Source organism: Rutidosis leptorrhynchoides, chromosome 10 (assembly GCF_046630445.1).
Source record: "Rutidosis leptorrhynchoides isolate AG116_Rl617_1_P2 chromosome 10, CSIRO_AGI_Rlap_v1, whole genome shotgun sequence".
Taxonomy (NCBI): Eukaryota; Viridiplantae; Streptophyta; class Magnoliopsida; order Asterales; family Asteraceae; genus Rutidosis; species Rutidosis leptorrhynchoides.
In genome coordinates, this window is record NC_092342.1 from 322,184,920 (window position 1) to 322,207,521 (window position 22,602).

The window sequence follows — 22,602 nt, forward strand, 5'->3', positions numbered from 1 at the left end:
TTGTAAGACATTCGAAGAACGTTCCAAGAATACCTTGGTTTATAAAAGGCTTTCGTTCGAAAGATGGGGGATATCACATTGGGAAATCCATAAGTTACGATGTGTTTACTTTGACACATATATTGCGGGGAACCCAAATGCTATTTTACGCAATGGGTTAAGAAATTATTTTGACTCAATATATCCGAATATTGGACTTCGTGATTTAGAAAAAGCGGCTAACATGCAACATAAAGAAGCATGTTATGCTTACGGATTAGTAATGTTCGCTTCTCACCAAAGTGAGAACAAGAACATCGGGCTACAACTATTAAACAAAACGTTTCCACAAGTGACGGAGTCGGTAATTGGGGTAAGAAATGAGGTTTTTAGATTGTTACGGGACTGTTGGACATTACGTAACCCTCGTCCCTTTGACGACGTTACAACACGCTGTCTTATCAACGGCCATAACGGTTATGTTCCACAAGACCAAGGATGGGAAGTAGTCCTAGTAAAACCAGAATGCATGACTTGTTTCTGGACGTATGAATTACGTGTCTTTATTGCTTTTGCTGAACAACTTGTGTACTAGCTAGAATTATCTTCACAACTATCTTGTATCAAAGTTATTGTCTGCTATATTTCATGCTTTATGTAAAATAAGTGGTATTGTAAGTTTGTAAAATATTGTATAAAAGTTTGAACGCGAAATATAATTATAATCAGTTTTTCATATAGAATTGTAGTAGTTGAATTGTATATTAGCTACTAAGTATGAACTTAACGGGTAGGTACTACCCGAATTTAAACTTATAAAACGCTAATATGAAGAAAAAGCTTTTATAAATGAGTTCATATTATGCTACGAAATACTATTAACTACTCTTAATATTCTGTATGATTAACTTGTTCCATTTGACTATTTTGAAGGAAATGGCACCGACTACTCGACACACCGTGAATATGAATGAAGAGGAATTCCGTACTTTTCTAGCTTCAAACATAGCCGCAGTACAGGCTGCGCTACATACCAACAATAACCTTGGATCTAGCAGTACAGGAAATCGTGTAGGATGCACCTACAAAGAATTCACTGCCTGCAAACCTTTGGAATTTGATGGAACCGAAGGACCGATCGGATTGAAACGGTGGACCGAGAAGGTCGAATCGGTGTTTGCCATAAGTAAGTGTACTGAAGAGGACAAAGTAAAGTACGCTACGCATACCTTCACAGGTTCTGCGTTAACATGGTGGAATACCTATCTAGAGCAAGTGGGACAAGACGATGCGTACGCACTACCGTGGTCAGCATTCAAGCACTTGATGAACGAGAAGTACCGTCCCAGAACCGAGGTCAATAAGCTCAAGACAGAACTTAGAGGGTTACGAACCCAAGGATTTGATATTACCACATACAAAAGACGATTCACAGAATTGTGCCTATTGTGTCCGGTAGCATTCGAAGATGAGGAAGAGAAGATCGACGCGTTTGTGAAAGGATTACCGGAAAGAATCCAAGAAGATATAAGTTCACACGAGCCCGCCTCCATACAACAGGCATGTAGAATGGCTCACAAACTAGTGAACCAGATTGAAGAAAGAATTAAAGAACAGACTGCTGAAGAGGCCAATGGGAAACAAGTCAAAAGAAAGTGGGAGGAAAACGGTGATAAGAATCACCAATACAACAACAACAGCAATTACAACAATAATCGCAACAATTATCCCAACAATCGCAACATCAATCGCAACTACAACAAACGGCCCAACAACAACAACAACAACAACAACAACAACAGCAACTACAACAATCATCCCAACAACAATAATAACCGCAACAACAACAACAATCAGAAGCAGCTATGCCAAAGGTGTGAAAAGTATCACTCGGGGTTCTGCACCAAATTTTGCAACAAGTGTAAAAGAAATGGTCATAGCGCGGCGAAGTGTGAGGTCTACGGACCAGGGGTTAATAGAACGAAAGGAACAAATGGTGTCGGAACGAGTAATGGCGGAGCAAGTAGTGTCGGGGCAAGTTATGCCAATGTAGTTTGTTATAAATGTAGAAAACCGGGCCACATTATTAGAAATTGCCCGAACCAGGAGAACACGAATGGACAAGGCCGCGGAAGAGTTTTTAATATTAATGCGGCAGAGGCACAGGAAGACCCGGAGCTTGTTACGGGTAGTTTTCTTATTGACAATAAATCTGCTTACGTTTTATTTGATTCGGGTGCGGATAGAAGCTATATGAGTAGAGATTTTTTTGCTAAATTAAGTTGTCCATTGACGCCTTTGGATAGTAAATTTTTACTCGAATTAGCAAATGGTAAATTAATTTCAGCAGATAATATATGTCGGAATCGAGAAATTAAACTGGTTAGCGAAACATTTAAGATTGATTTGATACCAGTAGAGTTAGGGAGTTTTGATGTGATAATCGGTATGGACTGGTTGAAAGAAGTGAAAGCAGAGATCGTTTGTTACAAAAATGCAATTCGCATTATACGAGAAAAAGGAAAACCCTTAATGGTGTACGGAGAAAAGGGCAACACGAAGCTACATCTTATTAGTAATTTGAAGGCACAAAAACTAATAAGAAAAGGTTGCTATGCTGTTCTAGCACACGTCGAGAAAGTACAAACTGAAGAAAAGAGCATCAATGATGTTCCCGTCGCAAAAGAATTTCCCGATGTATTTCCGAAAGAATTACCGGGATTACCCCCACATCGATCCGTTAAATTTCAAATAGATCTTGTACCAGGAGCTGCACCAATAGCTCGTGCTCCTTACAGACTCGCACCCAGCGAGATGAAAGAATTGCAAATCCAATTACAAGAACTTTTAGAGCATGGTTTCATTCGACCAAGCACATCACCGTGGGGAGCTCCTGTTTTGTTTGTCAAGAAGAAAGATGGTACATTCAGGTTGTGTATCGACTACCGAGAGTTGAACAAACTTACCATCAAGAACCGCTACCCACTACCGAGAATCGACGACTTATTTGATCAACTACAAGGCTCGTCTGTTTATTCAAAGATTGACTTACGTTCCGGGTATCATCAAATGCGGGTGAAAGAAGATGATATTCCAAAGACTGCTTTTAGAACACGTTACGGTCATTACGAGTTTATGGTCATGCCGTTTGGTTTAACTAATGCACCAGCTGTGTTCATGGACCTTATGAACCGAGTGTGTGGACCATACCTTGACAAGTTTGTCATTGTTTTCATTGATGACATACTTATTTACTCAAAGAATGACCAAGAACACGGTGAACATTTGAGAAAGGTGTTAGAAGTATTGAGGAAGGAAGAATTGTACGCTAAGTTTTCAAAGTGTGCATTTTGGTTGGAAGAAGTTCATTTCCTCGGTCACATAGTGAACAAAGAAGGTATTAAGGTGGATCCGGCAAAGATAGAAACTGTTGAAAAGTGGGAAACCCCGAAAACTCCGAAACACATACGCCAGTTTTTAGGACTAGCTGGTTACTACAGAAGGTTCATCCAAGACTTTTCCAGAATAGCAAAACCCTTGACTGCATTAACGCATAAAAGGAAGAAATTTGAATGGAATGATGAACAAGAGAAAGCATTTCAATTATTGAAGAAAAAGCTAACTACGGCACCTATATTGTCATTGCCTGAAGGGAATGATGATTTTGTGATTTATTGTGACGCTTCAAAGCAAGGTCTCGGTTGTGTATTAATGCAACGAACGAAGGTGATTGCTTATGCGTCTAGACAATTGAAGATTCACGAACAAAATTATACGACGCATGATTTGGAATTAGGCGCGGTTGTTTTTGCATTAAAGACTTGGAGGCACTACTTATATGGGGTCAAAAGTATTATATATACTGACCACAAAAGTCTTCAACACATATTTAATCAGAAACAACTGAATATGAGGCAGCGTAGGTGGATTGAATTATTGAATGATTACGACTTTGAGATTCGTTACCACCCGGGAAAGGCAAATGTGGTAGCCGATGCCTTGAGCAGGAAGGACAGAGAACCCATTCGAGTAAAATCTATGAATATAATGATTCATAATAACCTTACTACTCAAATAAAGGAGGCGCAACAAGGAGTTTTAAAAGAAGGAAATTTAAAGGATGAAATACCCAAAGGATCGGAGAAGCATCTTAATATTCGGGAAGACGGAACCCGGTATAGGGCTGAAAGGATTTGGGTACCAAAATTTGGAGATATGAGAGAAATGGTACTTAGAGAAGCTCATAAAACCAGATACTCAATACATCCTGGAACGGGGAAGATGTACAAGGATCTCAAGAAACATTTTTGGTGGCCGGGTATGAAAGCCGATGTTGCTAAATATGTAGGAGAATGTTTGACGTGTTCTAAGGTCAAAGCTGAGCATCAGAAACCATCAGGTCTACTTCAACAACCCGAAATCCCAGAATGGAAATGGGAAAACATTACCATGGATTTCATCACTAAATTGCCAAGGACTGCAAGTGGTTTTGATACTATTTGGGTAATAGTTGATCGTCTCACCAAATCAGCACACTTTCTGCCAATAAGAGAAGATGACAAGATGGAGAAGTTAGCACGACTGTATTTGAAGGAAGTCATCTCCAGACATGGAATACCAATCTCTATTATCTCTGATAGGGATGGCAGATTTATTTCAAGATTCTGGCAGACATTACAGCAAGCATTAGGAACTCGTCTAGACATGAGTACTGCCTATCATCCACAAACTGATGGGCAGAGCGAAAGGACGATACAAACGCTTGAAGACATGCTACGAGCATGTGTTATTGATTTCGGAAACAGTTGGGATCGACATCTACCGTTAGCAGAATTTTCCTACAACAACAGCTATCATTCAAGCATTGAGATGGCGCCGTTTGAAGCACTTTATGGTAGAAAGTGTAGGTCTCCGATTTGTTGGAGTGAAGTGGGGGATAGACAGATTACGGGTCCAGAGATTATACAAGAAACTACCGAGAAGATCATCCAAATTCAACAACGGTTGAAAACCGCCCAAAGTCGACAAAAGAGCTACGCTGACATTAAAAGAAAAGATATAGAATTTGAAATTGGAGAGATGGTCATGCTTAAAGTTGCACCTTGGAAAGGCGTTGTTCGATTTGGTAAACGAGGGAAATTAAATCCAAGGTATATTGGACCATTCAAGATTATTGATCGTGTCGGACCAGTAGCTTACCGACTTGAGTTACCTCAACAACTCGCGGCTGTACATAACACTTTCCACGTCTCGAATTTGAAGAAATGTTTTGCTAAAGAAGATCTCACTATTCCGTTAGATGAAATCCAAATCAATGAAAAACTCCAATTCATCGAAGAACCCGTCGAAATAATGGATCGTGAGGTTAAAAGACTTAAGCAAAACAAGATACCAATTGTTAAGGTTCGATGGAATGCTCGTAGAGGACCCGAGTTCACCTGGGAGCGTGAAGATCAGATGAAGAAGAAATACCCGCATCTATTTCCAGAAGATTCGTCAACACCTTCAACAGCTTAAAATTTCGGGACGAAATTTATTTAACGGGTAGGTACTGTAGTGACCCGAACTTTTCCATGTTTATATATATTAATTGAGATTGATATTTACATGATTAAATGTTTCCAACATGTTAAGCAATCAAATTGTTAAGACTTGATTAATTGAAATATGTTTCATATAGACAATTGACCACCCAAGTTGACCGGCGATTCACGAACGTTAAAACTTGTAAAAACGACATGATGATATATATATGGATATACATATGGTTAACATGAGATTATGATAAGTAAGTATCTCCATAAGTATATTAACAATGAGTTATATACATATAAACAAGACTACTAACTTAAGGATTTCGAAACGAGACATATATGTAACGATTATCGTTGTAACGACATTTAAATGTATATATATCATATTAAGATATATTAATATATCATAATATCATGATAATATAATAATTTAACATCTCATTAGATATAATAAACAATGGGTTAACAATATTAATTGAGATCGTTAACTTAAAGGTTTCAAAACAACACTTACATGTAACGACTAACGATGACTTAACGACTCCGTTAAAATGTATATACATGTAGTGTATTTAGATGTATTAAAATACTTTTGTAAGACTTCAAGACATATATCAAAACACTCATACTTAACGAAAATGGTTACAGTTACTTTCCCATTCTTTTCTTTCATCAAGAATTCTAGTCGTATTCTTACCCGTATTATACACAGCTTCAAAACGTACTTACTATGGGTATATACCAATAGGAACTAGCATGGGATTCCACTCTTGATTATGTCATGTATGACTAATCAATTTTAACTTCTACCATGAGCTAGTCAACTAACTAGAACTCCTTTTAACCCCACTCACCACTCACCAATTAACACTCATCATTCACTCCATTTCACTTCCAAATCTCTTTCTAATTCTCTCTCAACACACCCACACTATTATGAACGTATTTTTCCAGTAGTTAATCATCATATTCATCAAAAATCACTTCAAGAATCAAGCTATAATCATCATAGGAAGAACACTTCAAGAATACTTCAAAAATCCCTTCAAGTTTACTAATTTACTTCCAAGCTTTCTAATCCATTCCAAGTAATCATCTAAGATCAAGAAACCTTTGTTATATACAGTAGGTTATCTTTCTTATTCAAGGTAATATTCATATTCAAACTTTGATTCAATTTCTATAACTATAAACTATCTTAATTCGAGCAAAAATCTTACTTGAACTTGTTTTTGTGTCATGATCCTACTTCAAGAACTTTCAAGCCATCCAAGATCCTTTGAAGCTAGATCATTTCTTGTCACTTACAGTAGGTTTACCTACTAAACTTGAGATAGTAATGATGTTCATAACATCATTCGATTCATATATATAAAACTATCTTATTCGAAGGTTTAAACTCGTAATCACTAGAACATAGTTTAGTTAATTCTAAACTTGTTCGCAAACAAAAGTTAATCCTTCTAACTTGACTTTTAAAATTAACTAAACACATGTTCTATATCTATATGATATGCTAACTTAATGATTTAAAACCTGGAAACACGAAAAACACCGTAAAACCGGATTTACGCCGTCGTAGTAACACCGCGGGCTGTTTTGGGTTAGTTAATTAAAAACTATGATAAACTTTGATTTAAAAGTTGTTATTCTGAGAAAATGATTTTTATTATGAACATGAAACTATATCCAAAAATTATGGTTAAACTCAAAGTGGAAGTATGTTTTCTAAAATGGTCATCTAGACGTCGTTCTTTCGACTGAAATGACTACCTTTACAAAAACGACTTGTAACTTATTTTTCCGACTATAAACCTATACATTTTCTGTTTAGATTCATAAAATACAGTTCAATATGAAACCATAGCAATTTGATTCATTCAAAACGGATTTAAAATGAAGAAGTTATGGGTAAAACAAGATTGGATAATTTTTCTCATTTTAGCTACGTGAAAATTGGTAACAAATCTATTCCAACCATAACTTAATCAACTTGTATTGTATATTATGTAATCTTGAGATACCATAGACACGTATACAATGTTTCGACCTATCATGTCGACACATCTATATATATTTCGGAACAACCATAGACACTCTATATGTGAATGTTGGAGTTAGCTATACAGGGTTGAGGTTGATTCCAAAATATATATAGTTTGAGTTGTGATCAATACTGAGATACGTATACACTGGGTCGTGGATTGATTCAAGATAATATTTATTGATTTATTTCTGTACATCTAACTGTGGACAACTAGTTGTAGGTTACTAACGAGGACAGCTGACTTAATAAACTTAAAACATCAAAATATATTAAAAGTGTTGTAAATATATTTTGAACATACTTTAATATATATGTATATATTGTTATAGGTTCGTGAATCAACAGTGGCCAAGTCTTACTTCTCGACGAAGTAAAAATCTGTGAAAGTGAGTTATAGTCCCACTTTTAAAATATAATATTTTTGGGATGAGAATACATGCAGGTTTTATAAATGATTTACAAAATAGACACAAGTACGTGAAACTACATTCTATGGTTGAATTATCGAAATCGAATATGCCCCTTTTTATTAAGTCTGGTAATCTAAGAATTAGGGAACAGACACCCTAATTGACGCGAATCCTAAAGATAGATCTATTGGGCCTAACAAACCCCATCCAAAGTACCGGATGCTTTAGTACTTCGAAATTTATATCATATCCGAAGGGTGTCCCGGAATGATGGGGATATTCTTATATATGCATCTTGTTAATGTTGGTTACCAGGTGTTCACCATATGAATGATTTTTATCTCTATGTATGGGATGTGTATTGAAATATGAAATCTTGTGGTCTATTGTTACGATTTGATATATATAGGTTAAACCTATAACTCACCAACATTTTTGTTGACGTTTAAAGCATGTTTATTCTCAGGTGAATATTAAGAGCTTCCGCTGTTGCATACTAAAATAAGGACAAGATTTGGAGTCCATGTCTATACGATATTGTGTAAAAACTGCATTCAAGAAACTGATTTCGATGTAACATATTTGTATTGTAAACCATTATGTAATGGTCGTGTGTAAACAGGATATTTTAGATTATCATTATTTGATAATCTACGTAAAACTTTTTAAACCTTTATTTATGAAATAAAGGTTATGGTTTGTTTTTAAAAAATGAATGCAGTATTTGAAAAACGTCTCATATAGAGGTCAAAACCTCGCAACGAAATCAATTAATATGGAACGTTTTTAATCAATAAGAATGGGACATTTCAAGCACCACTCGTACCGACTGCACCGCCTGCCCCACCATCTCCCACTGTCGAGGAACTGACAAGGGAGGTGGAGATCCTTCATGCTCGGGTAGCTGAACTCGAGGACCAGATGTCCCAAGTATTGGACATCCTACACCCACCATCACCGTAGGACATTTGTAGTAGATTTTATTATGTAATCTCATTTGTAGTTTTATGTTTCACTTATGTATTGTACGAACCTATGCTGATGTATGCAACTTATTATTAATGAATGGAACTTTGCGTTATTTAATTCTTGCACGGTGTTCTATTTACGTTACTGTATGATGATTCTGTGGTATTTGTACCTGGTTGCATTACTTAATAAACATGTGATGTGTTGATTCCATGTTGATTACCATATACTGTATTATTACTATTTGAATACTGGATTTTGACTTGAGTCAAAATTTTTGTTTAGAACATCAATGGCCAATGGACGATCGAAACCCACCGCAGCCCAAATCGAGGAAATGATCAATGAACGAGTCACTGCGGCTTTAGCAGAAATGAACCCCCAAGCTCCACCGCCACCGATTATCCAGCCCATTCGTAATGGGTGCACATACAAAGAGTTTCAAAGCTGCAAGCCCCACAACTTTAGTGGAACTGAGGGACCGGTTGGTCTCACTAGATGGTTTGAGAAATTAGAGTCTGTGTTTCGAGTTAGTAACTGCTCAGAGGCGAACAAAACCAAGTATGCCTCGTGTACGCTGTCTGACGGCGCACTAACTTGGTGGAACACATTGGCTCAAGCCAAGGGTATTGATGAGGCGTTTGCTACCCCATGGGAGGAATTCAAAGGGGCCCTGATTGAGGTATATTGCCCTAGGACCGAGATTCAGAAAATGGAGATTGAGTTTATGCAGTTGAAGGTTGTGGGAAACGATCTCGATGGTTACAACCGTAGGTATCTAGAATTAGCCCTGATGTATCCTACCATGGTTACCCCGGAGTTTAAACGAATGGAAAGGTATTTGTGGGGACTTCCTAAGTCCATTAAGGGAAATATCACCTCGTCTAAGCCACCTAATGTCCCGGAAACAATGCGCATGGCGCATACCTTAATAAACCAAATCATCATCGATGAACCGAAAAAGGCAAAATCCGAAGCGGGTAGTAGTGATAAGCATAAGTGGGATAACAACAAGGGTAGAGCCTATGATCAAAACCCGGCGAAGCGACATGAGGGTTTCAAAGGAAACAACAACGGTGGGAATCCCAATCCGAACACCAACTCAAACCCCAACTACAAGGGTACTCTACCACAGTGCAAGAGGTGCTACAAGCACCATACCAGGTACTGTAATGTTGTTTGTGAAAAATGCAAAAAGACCGGGCATATTGACAGGGACTGCAAGATCACCACCATGACTGGGAAGCCGAACCCAAATGGACCGAGAAAGTGTTATGAATGCGGACAAACGGGCCACTTCAGAAATGAGTGTCCCAACAAGCGAAAGGACGGCGGACCACCGCGTGGCAGAGCTTTCAATGTAAATGCAAGGGATGCTCGTGAGAACCCCGACTTGGTCACAGGTATATTCACTATCAACAATTTATTAGCTTCTGTCCTATTTGATACTGGTGCCGATAGAAGTTATGTATGTAGACACTTTTGCGATAAGATAAATTGGTCGTTAGTTCCTTTAAAGGAGAGTATACTTGTAGAGGTAGCCAATGGAAAACTTGATAAAGTTGACCATATTAGTCGAGGAGCTATTATTAACATTGCTGGTGTGGATTTCGAGATTGACTTGATACCCATTAAGTTGGGAAACTTTGATGTTATTGTCAGTATAGACTGGTTGACCAAGATAAGGGCTGACATTATCTGTGGAGATAAAGCTCTTCGTATACCACACGGAGACGGCGAGCCACTGATCATTTACGGAGAGAGATGTACCTCGAAGCTGAACCTCATTAGTTGCGTGAAAGCGCAAAAGATCATGAAGAAAGGACGTCTTGCTGTGCTAGCACATTTGAAAACATTAGAAACCGAGGTAAAGAGTGTGAACAATGTTCGAATTGTGAACGAGTTTTCCGATGTCTTTCCGGAGGAATTGCCTGGATTGCCTCCACCAAGAGCAGTAGAGTTTCAGATCGACTTAGTGCCAGGAGCTGCACCTGTAGCTCGCGCACCTTATCGACTCGCACCTTCCAAAATGCAGGAGTTGCAGTTCCAATTACAAGAACTGCTAGACCGTGGATTCATCCAACCAAGTTTCTCGCCTTGGGGCGCACCTGTTTTGTTTGTGAAGAAGAAGGATGGATCCTTCCGCATGTGTATCGACTACCGTGAACTCAACAAATTGATGATATCCTCATCTACTCCAAAAGCGAAGAAGAACATGAACAACATCTTCGATTAGCGCTTGAACTCTTGAGACAAGAGCAACTTTATGCGAAATTCTCCAAGTGTGAATTTTGGTTGAAGGAAGTCCAATTTCTGGGTCATGTTGTGAGAGACCAGGGTATCAAAGTTGATCCTGCCAAGATTGAAGCTATCAGCAAGTGGGAGACCCCCACTACTCCGACTCACATCCGTCAATTTTTAGGTCTCGCCGGTTACTACCGAAGATTTATTGAAGGAATCTTTCTGATTGCGCGTCCTTTAACCGCGCTGACTCACAAAGGGAAGAAGTTCATTTGGGAACCCGAACAGGAATCAGCATTTCAAACCTTGAAAAAGAAGTTAGCCACCGCACCTATCTTATCACTTCCCGAAGGCAGTGACGATTTTGTCGTTTATTTCGATGCTTCTAAAAGTGATTTTGGTTGTGTACTGATGCAACGCACATAGGTTATCGCTTATGCCTCTCGTCAACTGAAGATTCACGAACGGAACTACACTACTCACGATCTCGAGCTTGGAGCCGTTGTCTTTGGCTCAAATTGTGGAGACACTATCTTTATGGTACTAAGAGCACTATCTTCACCGACCACAAAAGCCTCCAGCACATCTTTGATCAGAAGCAACTGAATATGAGACAGCGTCGATGGATCGAGACGCTAAACGACTATGATTGTGAACTTCGTTATCACCCTAGCAAGGCAAATGTTGTAGCTGATGCTTTGAGCAGAAAAGAGAGGATGGCACCTCTTCGTGTTCGGGCACTAAACATCACCATTCATTCGAATCTCAACAGCCAGATCCGAGTAGCCCAAGATGAGGCTCTCAAGGAGGAAAATATATCTCATGAACATTTGAACATACTTGTCTCTCGATTCGAGGTTAAGGAGACTGGACTTCGATATTTTGCCGGAAGGATTTGGGTACCTCTTTATGGAGATCTACGGAACCTTATTCTAGATGAAGCCCACAAGTCGAGATATTCAATTCATCCCGGAGCGGGCAAAATGTACCACGATCTTAAGGAACAATATTTGTGGCCTAACCTTAAGAAGAACGTTGCAACTTATGTTGGGAAGTGTTTGACCTGCTCGAAAGTTAAGGCCGAACATCAAAGACCTTCTGGGTTACTTCAACAACCGGAAATCCCGCAATGGAAGTGGGAAAGGATAACAATGGATTTCATCACCAAGCTACCTAAGACGGCGGGCGGATATGATACCATCTGGGTTATTGTTGACCGTCTTACTTAATCTGCACACTTCTTAGCTATGAAGGAAACTGATACAATGGAGAGACTCGCTCAACTATATATCAAAGAGGTTGTATCTCGTCATGGTGTACCTTCATCGATCATCTCAGATCGCGATCCCCGTTTTGCTTCCAGATTTTGGCGTTCTTTGCAAGAAGCCTTGGGAACATGTCTCGACATGAGCACTGCATATCACCCACAGACCGACGGACAAAGAGAACGCACAATTCAAACTTTGGAGGACATGTTACGTGCATGTGTCATTGATTTTGGAAAGGCCTGGGAAAGGCATTTGCCGCTAGCCGAATTCTCTTACAACAACAGTTATCATTCGAGTATTAATGCCGCACCTTTTGAAGCGTTGTATGGCCGCAAGTGCCGATCTCCTATTTGTTGGGCCAAAGTAGGCGAAACGCAAATCACCGGACCCGAGATAGTCCATGAAACCACTGAGAAGGTTGTCCAGATTCAAGCGAGACTCAAGACGGCCCGTGATCATCAAAAGAGTTATGCCGACCTAAAACGTAAAGACTTTGAATTCAACGTGGGTGACCGTGTAATGTTGAAGGTTGCACCTTGGAAGGGTGTGATCCGTTTTGGAAAACGTAGGAAGTTAAACCCGCGATACATTGGTCCTTTTAAAATCTTGGAGCGTGTTGGACCCGTTGCTTACCATTTGGATCTTCCAACTCAATTGAGCTCCATTCATCCTACTTTTCATCTATCGAATTTGAAGAAGTGTCTTGCTGAACCGGAACATGTCATACCATTGGAGGAACTTACAATTGATGACAAACTCTACTTCGTGGAAGAACCTGTCGAGGTTATGGACCGTGAGGTCAAAGTCTTGAAACACAACAGGATTCCGATCATCCGAGTTCGATGGAATGCCAAACGAGGATCTGAGTTTACCTGAGATTGAGAGGATCAAATGATGCAGAAGTACCCTCACCTTTTCCCGACTCCTCCATCTACCTCAGCTTAAAATTTCGGAACGAAATTTTCTTTAACAGGTGGGTAATGTAACGACCCTGGATTTTCCAATGTTTTATTATTAATAATTCATTTTTAATGCTTGCGTTTTAATAAACGTGTTCTTATACGTGTTACTTGTTACCGTATTTAACTTTACATATCCTGACTTGTCTTTGTGACACACGTACCTTGCGCGAATAATATTTTCGAATATTATTTACATTCATGATTAATTATTATTAGTCATTTTAATTAACTAAGGTTACTAGTTAATTACTTGGGCTTTATTTGATTAATTGCATACTTACTTGAACTTGGGCTTTTATTATTTGATATGGACTTGGAAGCCCATCCTACACACTTAATGGACTTATAAGCCCATCATTTAAGCTAGTGATTTACTAATGGAAGCATGGATTAATTAACATAAGTAAAGGAATCTAGTTACTTGTATCTTTACACCTTGTTCCCATAACTAATTTGCTTTAATACCATTTCAAGCTAACACCTTCTCCCACATTTGAAAGTTGCAAGTTGATCTTTCCCCTTTGGTGCCCAAAACCGTGGGTTTTGATGGGGTGGGAGGGAGATCATTTTTCAATTTTTCTTGATACTTATTTGCTAGTTCACTTCACTTTTACACACACATACTTACTTGCACTCTTTTTCTCTCTTTTTTTCTCTCAAAACTTTGTAAGTAATAAACTTATTTTCTTTCTTTTCTTTCTTTTAAATTCAAGTTCCATCATCATCATTTACTAGTTACTTGTTGTTGTGTTGATTAAAGATCAAACTTGTTAGTTTGTATCTTCATAAATCTTGTTTTCTTCCATCTTTTTTTTTTGATGAAGAACCAAGAACAAGAACCTAAACTTGTTAGTTTATGGTTCTACATTTAAATGTTTTCAAGATTTAAAGTTCATAAGTTACATTATCATACTTGTGTTCATGTTTGTAGACTTAAATCCTAAGATTCAAACTTTGATTTGAATCTTCCTAAGTATGAAACAAAACATGAACATAATACTTGTACTTTAGTTTATTTTCTTCATTTTGTGTACTTTAAAGTTGTGATGTTGTTAGTTTGGTCAAGTATTACTAGTTAATCTTGATCTCATATTTCTTGAAACTAAAAGTTAACTTTATAAGTTCAAGAACATAGAAGTATAACTTTCTAGTTATAACTTTATATAATTATGTTGGATCTAAGTTTATATAACTTATGGTCTACTTATTTTGTTGTAAACAAGAGCTTACAAGCTTACATACACTTTACTAGTTGAAAATCTAAGTTTCATAACTTATGGTTTCATTAAAGTAAAGATTCAAGTGTTATGACTTAGGATTTAACTTAGTAACTTTAGATCTAGACTTTTGGGTCTTAGATCTTCAAGATTTAACTAAGAACTATGTTAGACAACTTAAGATCTTGATTATTTATTTTACTTTCAAGTTTGTAGCTTAATATTACTTTTAGAGTTCATGTATATGTTGGATCTAAGATCTTGATGTAACTTTGGTTCATCAAACTACTTGTAACACTTAATTGAGTTGTGCTACTTATCTTAGACTTACACTTGTGTTATGATGGTCAAAACTTGGTAAAGATGATGCAAACACATCAACGAGTTGTACACTTGATGCTATATGCATCAAGGATGAGAACCGTGATGAGCATCGAGCACCAAGAACCCACCGGAACACTAAACCTACTGTTTTTCGGGTCGATCAGAAGACCTGGGCTACTGTAAAGTTTATTTTCAGTTAGCTCTGTTCAAGTAGATAACTTTTCGTTTAAGACTCGTCTTAATCCGAGTTATGGTTTAGGATCTATGGCTCTCCGAACGTCACTATGTCCTTTTAACGTTGTGCTAAAAATTCTGACCTACTCGTACTTAAACCGTCACCACGGTCAAACGAAGACGAGTTTGGTTCTAAAATTTTTAGAGCAACTAAAGGACTCATATACGGAGCCATGGACATTGGTCCCACCTCAATTCAGTTTGTATAGAGGCCGCGGCAACTGATCGAAGTCAGCCTTTGTTTTAAACTCTTTTCTAGAATGAAACTTACTTTATACTTTTTGTTTGATGATGAATGATGATGATACTTAAGACCTAATTTACATACATTTAAACCTATTGGGACGATTTAATGACTTAGTAACTTTTGACTTAGGTTGAGGACCTTTTGGACAAACGTACTTGCTTACTTTTCCCGAGTCAACTTTACTACTACTTTTCCACAATGAGTTATAGCATCCCTTTTTACTTTAACTATTTTGGGAACTGAGAATACATGCGTATTTTACGTTTTACATACTAGGCACGAGTACTTAAACTTTATATATGTGTGGGTTATACAACGGCATAAACTTTCCCCTTAGCTCGGTAACGTTTAGTCATTGGTCTTTGAACCGGTGAACGCGAATCTTAGATATGGATCCATAGGGTTTGACATCCCCACTCGGGCTAGTAGCGCTAGCATTTAACGGGTGTTTAATACTTCGTAAACATACGCACTCGCCAAGTGTACCTTCGGGGGGTTATAAACGTTAAGTTAGTTACCAAGTGCCCACGGTTAAACATATACTTTACATACTGTTTTGAAACGCTGTTGAAGCACTGAAATCTCGTGGCCTACCTTACATACTGTTATACTTAAACTATAGCTCACCAACCTTTGTGTTGACGTTTTTAAGCATGTTTTTCTCAGGTGCTTAAGGTTGCTTGCTTCCGCTATTGTACTAGTCATGCCTTGTAGACACCCGCTGCGCTTGTTAGAGTTGTCACCGCATGAAACGTTTTATTTGCATTCAAACTATGTTACCTTTTGAAACAATGATTTGTAAAAACCATTGGGTCACGTACTATTACTCATTGCTTCTGTTCATTGAAGCATACTTTTGTTGTAAGATATTTGATGTTGGTTAAGACATAATCTTTATTCATGAATGCAAACTTCTTTTGAAACCGCATATAGTATTTGACCTTGTAATGATCATGTTGTTGATGATTCGTACACGATGGTTTTGTACAGGGCATCACAACTATTCCTCTTGAAGAAATCCAAATCGACGAGAAACTGCATTTTATAGAAGAGCCTGTCGAAATCATGGACCGTGAAGTCAAACAACTCAAGCAAAGCAACATACCTATAGTTAGGGTTCGTTGGAATGCTCGAAGAGGTCCCGAGTTCACTTAGGAAAGAGAGGACCAGATGAAACAGAAGTATCCACATCTGTTTACAAATACCGCCTATTAAATAGGTACTACTTCAAATTTCGGGACGAAATTTCTTTAACGGGTAGATACTGTGATGATCCGGATTTTTCCGACTACTTGATTATACTAATTATATGATTTAATAATTTCAACATGATAAGTAATGAATTTTAATAAGTCTTAAACCTCAGGAAAGAATTTTATATAAGCAGTTGACCACCCTTTTATTCCTACGATTCACGAACGTCATAACTTGTATTAATTATATATATATGTGTATATATACATATATTTAACTTGAAAATATGATAATTAAATATCTCATTAAGTATATTAACAAAGTATTATATATATATTTTCATACTACTAGTTTAAAGAGTTTTTGAACAATATATATGTTACTATTTAAACGACGTAATTAACTTAAATTAAAATGTATTTACATACAATGTATTACGAGTGTAAATACATCCTTACAAGTATTGAATACACTTTATAATATACCAATACATATAAAGGATAGCTATACTCGTATTTCCGTTCAATTTTCTCAAGAATTCTACTCGCATTCATACGGTATTTTTTACCCGTATTATACACAGCTTCTAGAAGTATTTACTATTGGTATATACCAATAGAAATCTGCAATTATTTGTGTAATATTTCATCCATGACCTAATCAATTTAATATATCATCCATGACTTAATACATTTTAACTTATCTTAGATATTTTCACTAAAAACCAAATTTTTAAGCCTATAAATAAGCACCATTTCTAACTCATTTTTACACACACTTGCAAGAACTCTCTCAAGTTTTGTTCTACTACTTCTTTCCAGCAACTTTACATTCTAAACTTGAGGTAAAAACTCTACTTCAACTCTTGTTCAATTCATATGTTTATAGCTATCTATATAAGAGTATATAAACTAGAACATAGTTTAGTTGATTCTAAACTTGTTTGAAAAACTAATTTAATCTTTCTAACTTAACTCTAATAACACTTATTTATATGTATTATGATGTTATATTAAGTTAATATAAGAACTTATAACTTGTACATATGAAGAACACCTTGAAACTTAACATATATCCTTTAATCTCCATTCGGTAAAAAGCGGGCTGTTTTGGGTTGGGAATTAAAAACCTATCTTAGACTTTGAGTTCGAGGCTAAGACTTTGGAAATATGTTAATATATGTAAATAAGACTTCTGTTATTTTTTTCATGATTTTAGACAAAGTAAAAGTATTTTATCAAAAATCATATATTGGGTGGATGCCGGGATTTTTCCAAATCTGTCCACCAACACAAAAAGAGAGTAAAGCTCTAAAAATTACTACTTGGGATGAACGTTTTGAATTGGTTTTGTAAGCTTTACTTCTTAAGGAATCCATAGCAATTTGATTCACTTTAAACGGAGTTGTAATGAATATATGGCGAGCAAAATAAAATCTGCTAAAATTAACGTTGTATGGACGAAATTTATATTATAAAAACTATATTAACCATATCCTTGTTAACTTTTCCTATATCCTATATATATATTTGGACATGTTATCATTAGTTTAACAAAATATTATAATCTTGGTTAATTCCGAGATTGTATATATATAATAATCTTGGTACGTTCCATGACAATACGTGCACAATACGTTTTGATAAATCCTAAGACAATACGTACACAATACGTCTTAATTAATTCTAAGACAATATGTATACAATACGTCTCTGGATTGATGCAAGACAATACGTACACAATACGCCTTGGGGTAATTCTAAGATTATATATATATACCGATTAATGGACTTTTCGAACTATTTTGGACTACCAACATAAAATGTTAAAAATTATTATATAAGTATTCTATGAACTTGCTTTATTTTATATGTCATATTATTATCTGAATCGTTATTATTGTTATAGGTTCGTGAATCCAAGGACGACGATAATATTTTTAATAAGTTGAAAACTTATTATTAATATACTTTTACTACTGTGAGTATATAGTCCCATTTTTAAACTCTAAAATATTTTGGGATGAGAATACATGCATTTTATGTTTTACGTCATGGACACAAGTACTTAAAATATATTCTATGTTGAGTTGTACCACCTTGCATATCTTCCCTAATAGCTTGGTAACTAATATTTACATGTTGTAAGAACATGTAAGCGCGAATTCTATTGATAGATCTATCGGGTTTGACAACCCCAATCGGGCTAGTCGCTCTAGTATCGTAAACGGTTGCATAGTACTTCGTTTTTACTACACTTGGTACAGTGTAGGGAGATTTCATAATAAAGGGAATATGCCACATTAATGTTTAAGTATGGTTACCGAAGCGCTCAACAACTTATAGAATATCTTTATTGAAATATTTGTAACTATGAAATCTTGTGGTCTATATTTATATCGATGCTAGCTTTAAACCTATATATCTACCAACCTTTGTGTTGACTGTTTAAGCATGTTTATTCTCAGGTCCTTAAGAAAGTCTTCCGCTGTCGTATTATCTGAGCAAGCTTTGCATGGAGTCTCATGCTTTTGTTTAAAAGAGAGTTGCATTCAATAAAACTTTGGTCATGTATTATATTCGACTGTTATGTCACCTTTGTAATATTTGAAAATCGATGTATCATGGGGATTATTTTGTAAATAATCGACCATATGTTTGACACTCGTATTATGTATAATAATGGTGTGTTTTTTATGAAACGAATGCAATATTTTCTAAAACGTATTATATAGAGGTCAAATACCTCGCTATGGGACCAATGAATAACGTACTGCGTTTATAGTAATATAGACGGGTCGTTTCAAAGTTTATCGTTGATAAACTGCTTAATCGACATACACAATTAGAGATACTGACTCTTGGCTGTCGTGGTTGCCTACATATCACATATACATGTTTAACCCCGTTGCTAAAATATGGGTCTACATTGCACTCTCTTTATCTTGATCGGTGTGGTTTCATCAATGAGACAGTACTTACATTGGTTGCTTCTGCTTGTCCGATGTTGTCTGTTATCAGTCTTATGTTTACATCTGTTACTGATCCTGGGTTAGAAATCTTATCAAAATCATGTGGATCTTTAAAAGAGGTGAATCTTCTTTGTTGTCAGAGTGTTACTGACGATGGAATATATTTTCTCAACCAAAACTGTCGTCAACTCAGAGCACTCAGACTAACTGGTTGTCGTAATATCATTGGCGTAGGCTTTCGAGACTGTTCTCCAACTCTTGCTTGTTTAGATGCTTATTGTTGCAAGTTGGATTCTACGGGTGTTAGTCAAATTGTAAGTGGAGGTGGTCTCGAGTATCTAAATATTGGTGACAATGGTCGTAGTCAAATTGTGTTGGAACCTATTGGTTTAGGATTTGCTTCAAAACTAAAATTCATTAACCTTGCTTACTGCTCTTTTGCTATCGATGATCATGTTATAGTCAAAATCTCGAGAGGTTGTCCCTTGTTACAAGACTGGAACTTAATGTATTGCAAGAGGATTGGGGTTAATGGTTGGGAGTCAATCGGACTAAATTGTAAAAATTTGGAGACAATCCATGTCGGATACTGTAAGAACCTTTGGAAAGGATTGCAATCTATAGGTGAGGGCTGTAAGCACACATGTCTGTGATATACATGGAGGAAATCGGGAAGAATCAAAACGCAGTTCGTCGTTTTAGATTACAAAGAAAGGATGTTGAGATCAAAACTGATTATGTATCATGGAATCATGCCCCAAGATGGGCATTTAAAACTCATGAAAAGTTGGCCTGTGAGAGAGAACATTGAAGACTCTACTTTTTTATTCATACATCATCCGTTGTTGCTTACAGTACTTTTTACTTTTCTTGATCGCACTATGAAATGTTGTTTCAAAATAAGAAAAGAGGTGTTCGAACTTTGAGGCATGAACATATGGACTCAATTTCAGTCATGTATAGAGTTAACTTCTAGCTTTATGTGCAAGAAAGAATTGAGTACGGTCCTTGCACTCCCTTGTAAACCTAAATAGGTCAATATTTTCGTTTCATTTGTTTTGTAAATGATTGCTAGGTACGTTGATCTTACCAATTTGTTTAATGTTGTGTCTTTAGATTAAATTTGAAGTCACTGGCTTTCTGGCACATCCCAGAGACAGGATTATGCACCTTCATAAACATTAGTCAGATACGTTTTCGATACAAATAATTTTTGTCACTTAAAATTGGCTAAAACGATTGTATTTACTTCTTTGTCACCTTCATTTGTGTTACATTTTCCTCATTAGTATTAAAACAGTTGCCTATAACAACAGCTAAAATCATAGTATGTCCCTCTAGTATTCAATCACATGAGCAACCCAAGCAATATATGCACATTATGAAAAGATCTCATGTACTTAAACTGAATACTACACATCTATTTAAAGTGATGCCTGTGAAAAAAAATTAACAAAAAACTTATGATTTCAAAAGATCAATGGATCACTTTCAATAGAAGTTCATACAAAATCACATACAACTTGTTACTTCTGTATCCACATCGTTATGGTCAACACTAATCATACCCCCAAATGCTAAAGTAAAGAAAAAAAATGAAAAGAAAAAAAAGGTCAATGCTCAGCACCTCTGTATTCCACAAATTACCATAGTAGCCAATTTACATATTTAGACCATAATTACTTCAGAAAACAAATCATATGCAGTCAATAAGGAGACTTCAAACTCCAAGATATAACCAAGTTTTCAGTATGTTTCTTCTATGCCCATTAGAAAGAAAAGAAAAAGCCTGATCAAGCCTGATCAACGTTTGAATACCGCATGTATCAACTCCTAAACAAGAGGTCCCCTCCCAAACAAGGACAGAGAGGGGATGTGCCCCTCCACTACTACAAAATAAAATTGGAACTTGTAGCCATGTGAATTTCAAGCTTTTGAGCTTTCGAATCAACTAAATCGGAATTCGTATGAAGTAGATATAACCAAAATGGTGACTGCTCCTGAACTTTCAATAAAAACTTCACGTTTTCTACGTGTTTTGTGTTAGATGATACCCACACCTAATTAAATATAACACTCAAATCTTGTAGTACAAAAGCTTATAACCAGTGCCGGAATTTGAACCCGACCTCAGATGGGGCGAAATAAGTGACAAGGGGTAAACACAAAAAAAACACTACTTTTTAGTATAAAAAAAAAGTTTGGTGTAATTTTTTTTTTCAAATCTAGATGGGACAGGCATGCCTATCTTCCACCCCTGATTATAGTCATGTTGAAAGCATTGTGTGTAAAAAATGTGATAACCTTCCAAGAATTTACTATTTTATACTTTAGTATTGTATAAGACTCGGTTACACAATTATTTTTTTAACATCAAAATAATGATATATATAAGACCATTTGTAGTGGTAACTCGTGTTGTGCACTTTTTGCACTTTTTTGATGACTAGGACGTGTTGTGTTGTTGAGTGGAGTAGTGGTGGTGTTGTGAGTTGGTGTTGTGAGTTGGTGTTGTGTTAGTGGAATGCTGATGTGACATTTAATTTTGTATTTTTCTGTTTTATTTATTTGTTTTATTTTATTTTTATTATTAATATGATTATATATTTTATATAATAGGAGTAATATAAATATATAGTAAACGTAATCTTTAAAAAGGATAAAAACAATAATAATAGAATATAGTAAAATAAAAAGGAAAGAAATAAATGGTGTATGTAAGTCCACGTTTCATTTCCCATTCCAGATCTTTCTTCATATTCTTTATCTTCATCTTCTTTCTTCCTTCATCTTCTATAAATCTTAATTTCTTTTACTTCTTTTATATCAGACAAGCACCACCAACAAATCAATTGCTTTGGACAAATCAAAAATGACCACCTGGCCAAAATGGCCGTTGAACATCACGTTGGAACCACCCCAACGCCGGAGAAACGCGGCAGGGCAACGCACCGCTATGGCCAATAGGTGGCGTTTTTGCACCTCCACATCGGCAACAACGGGGC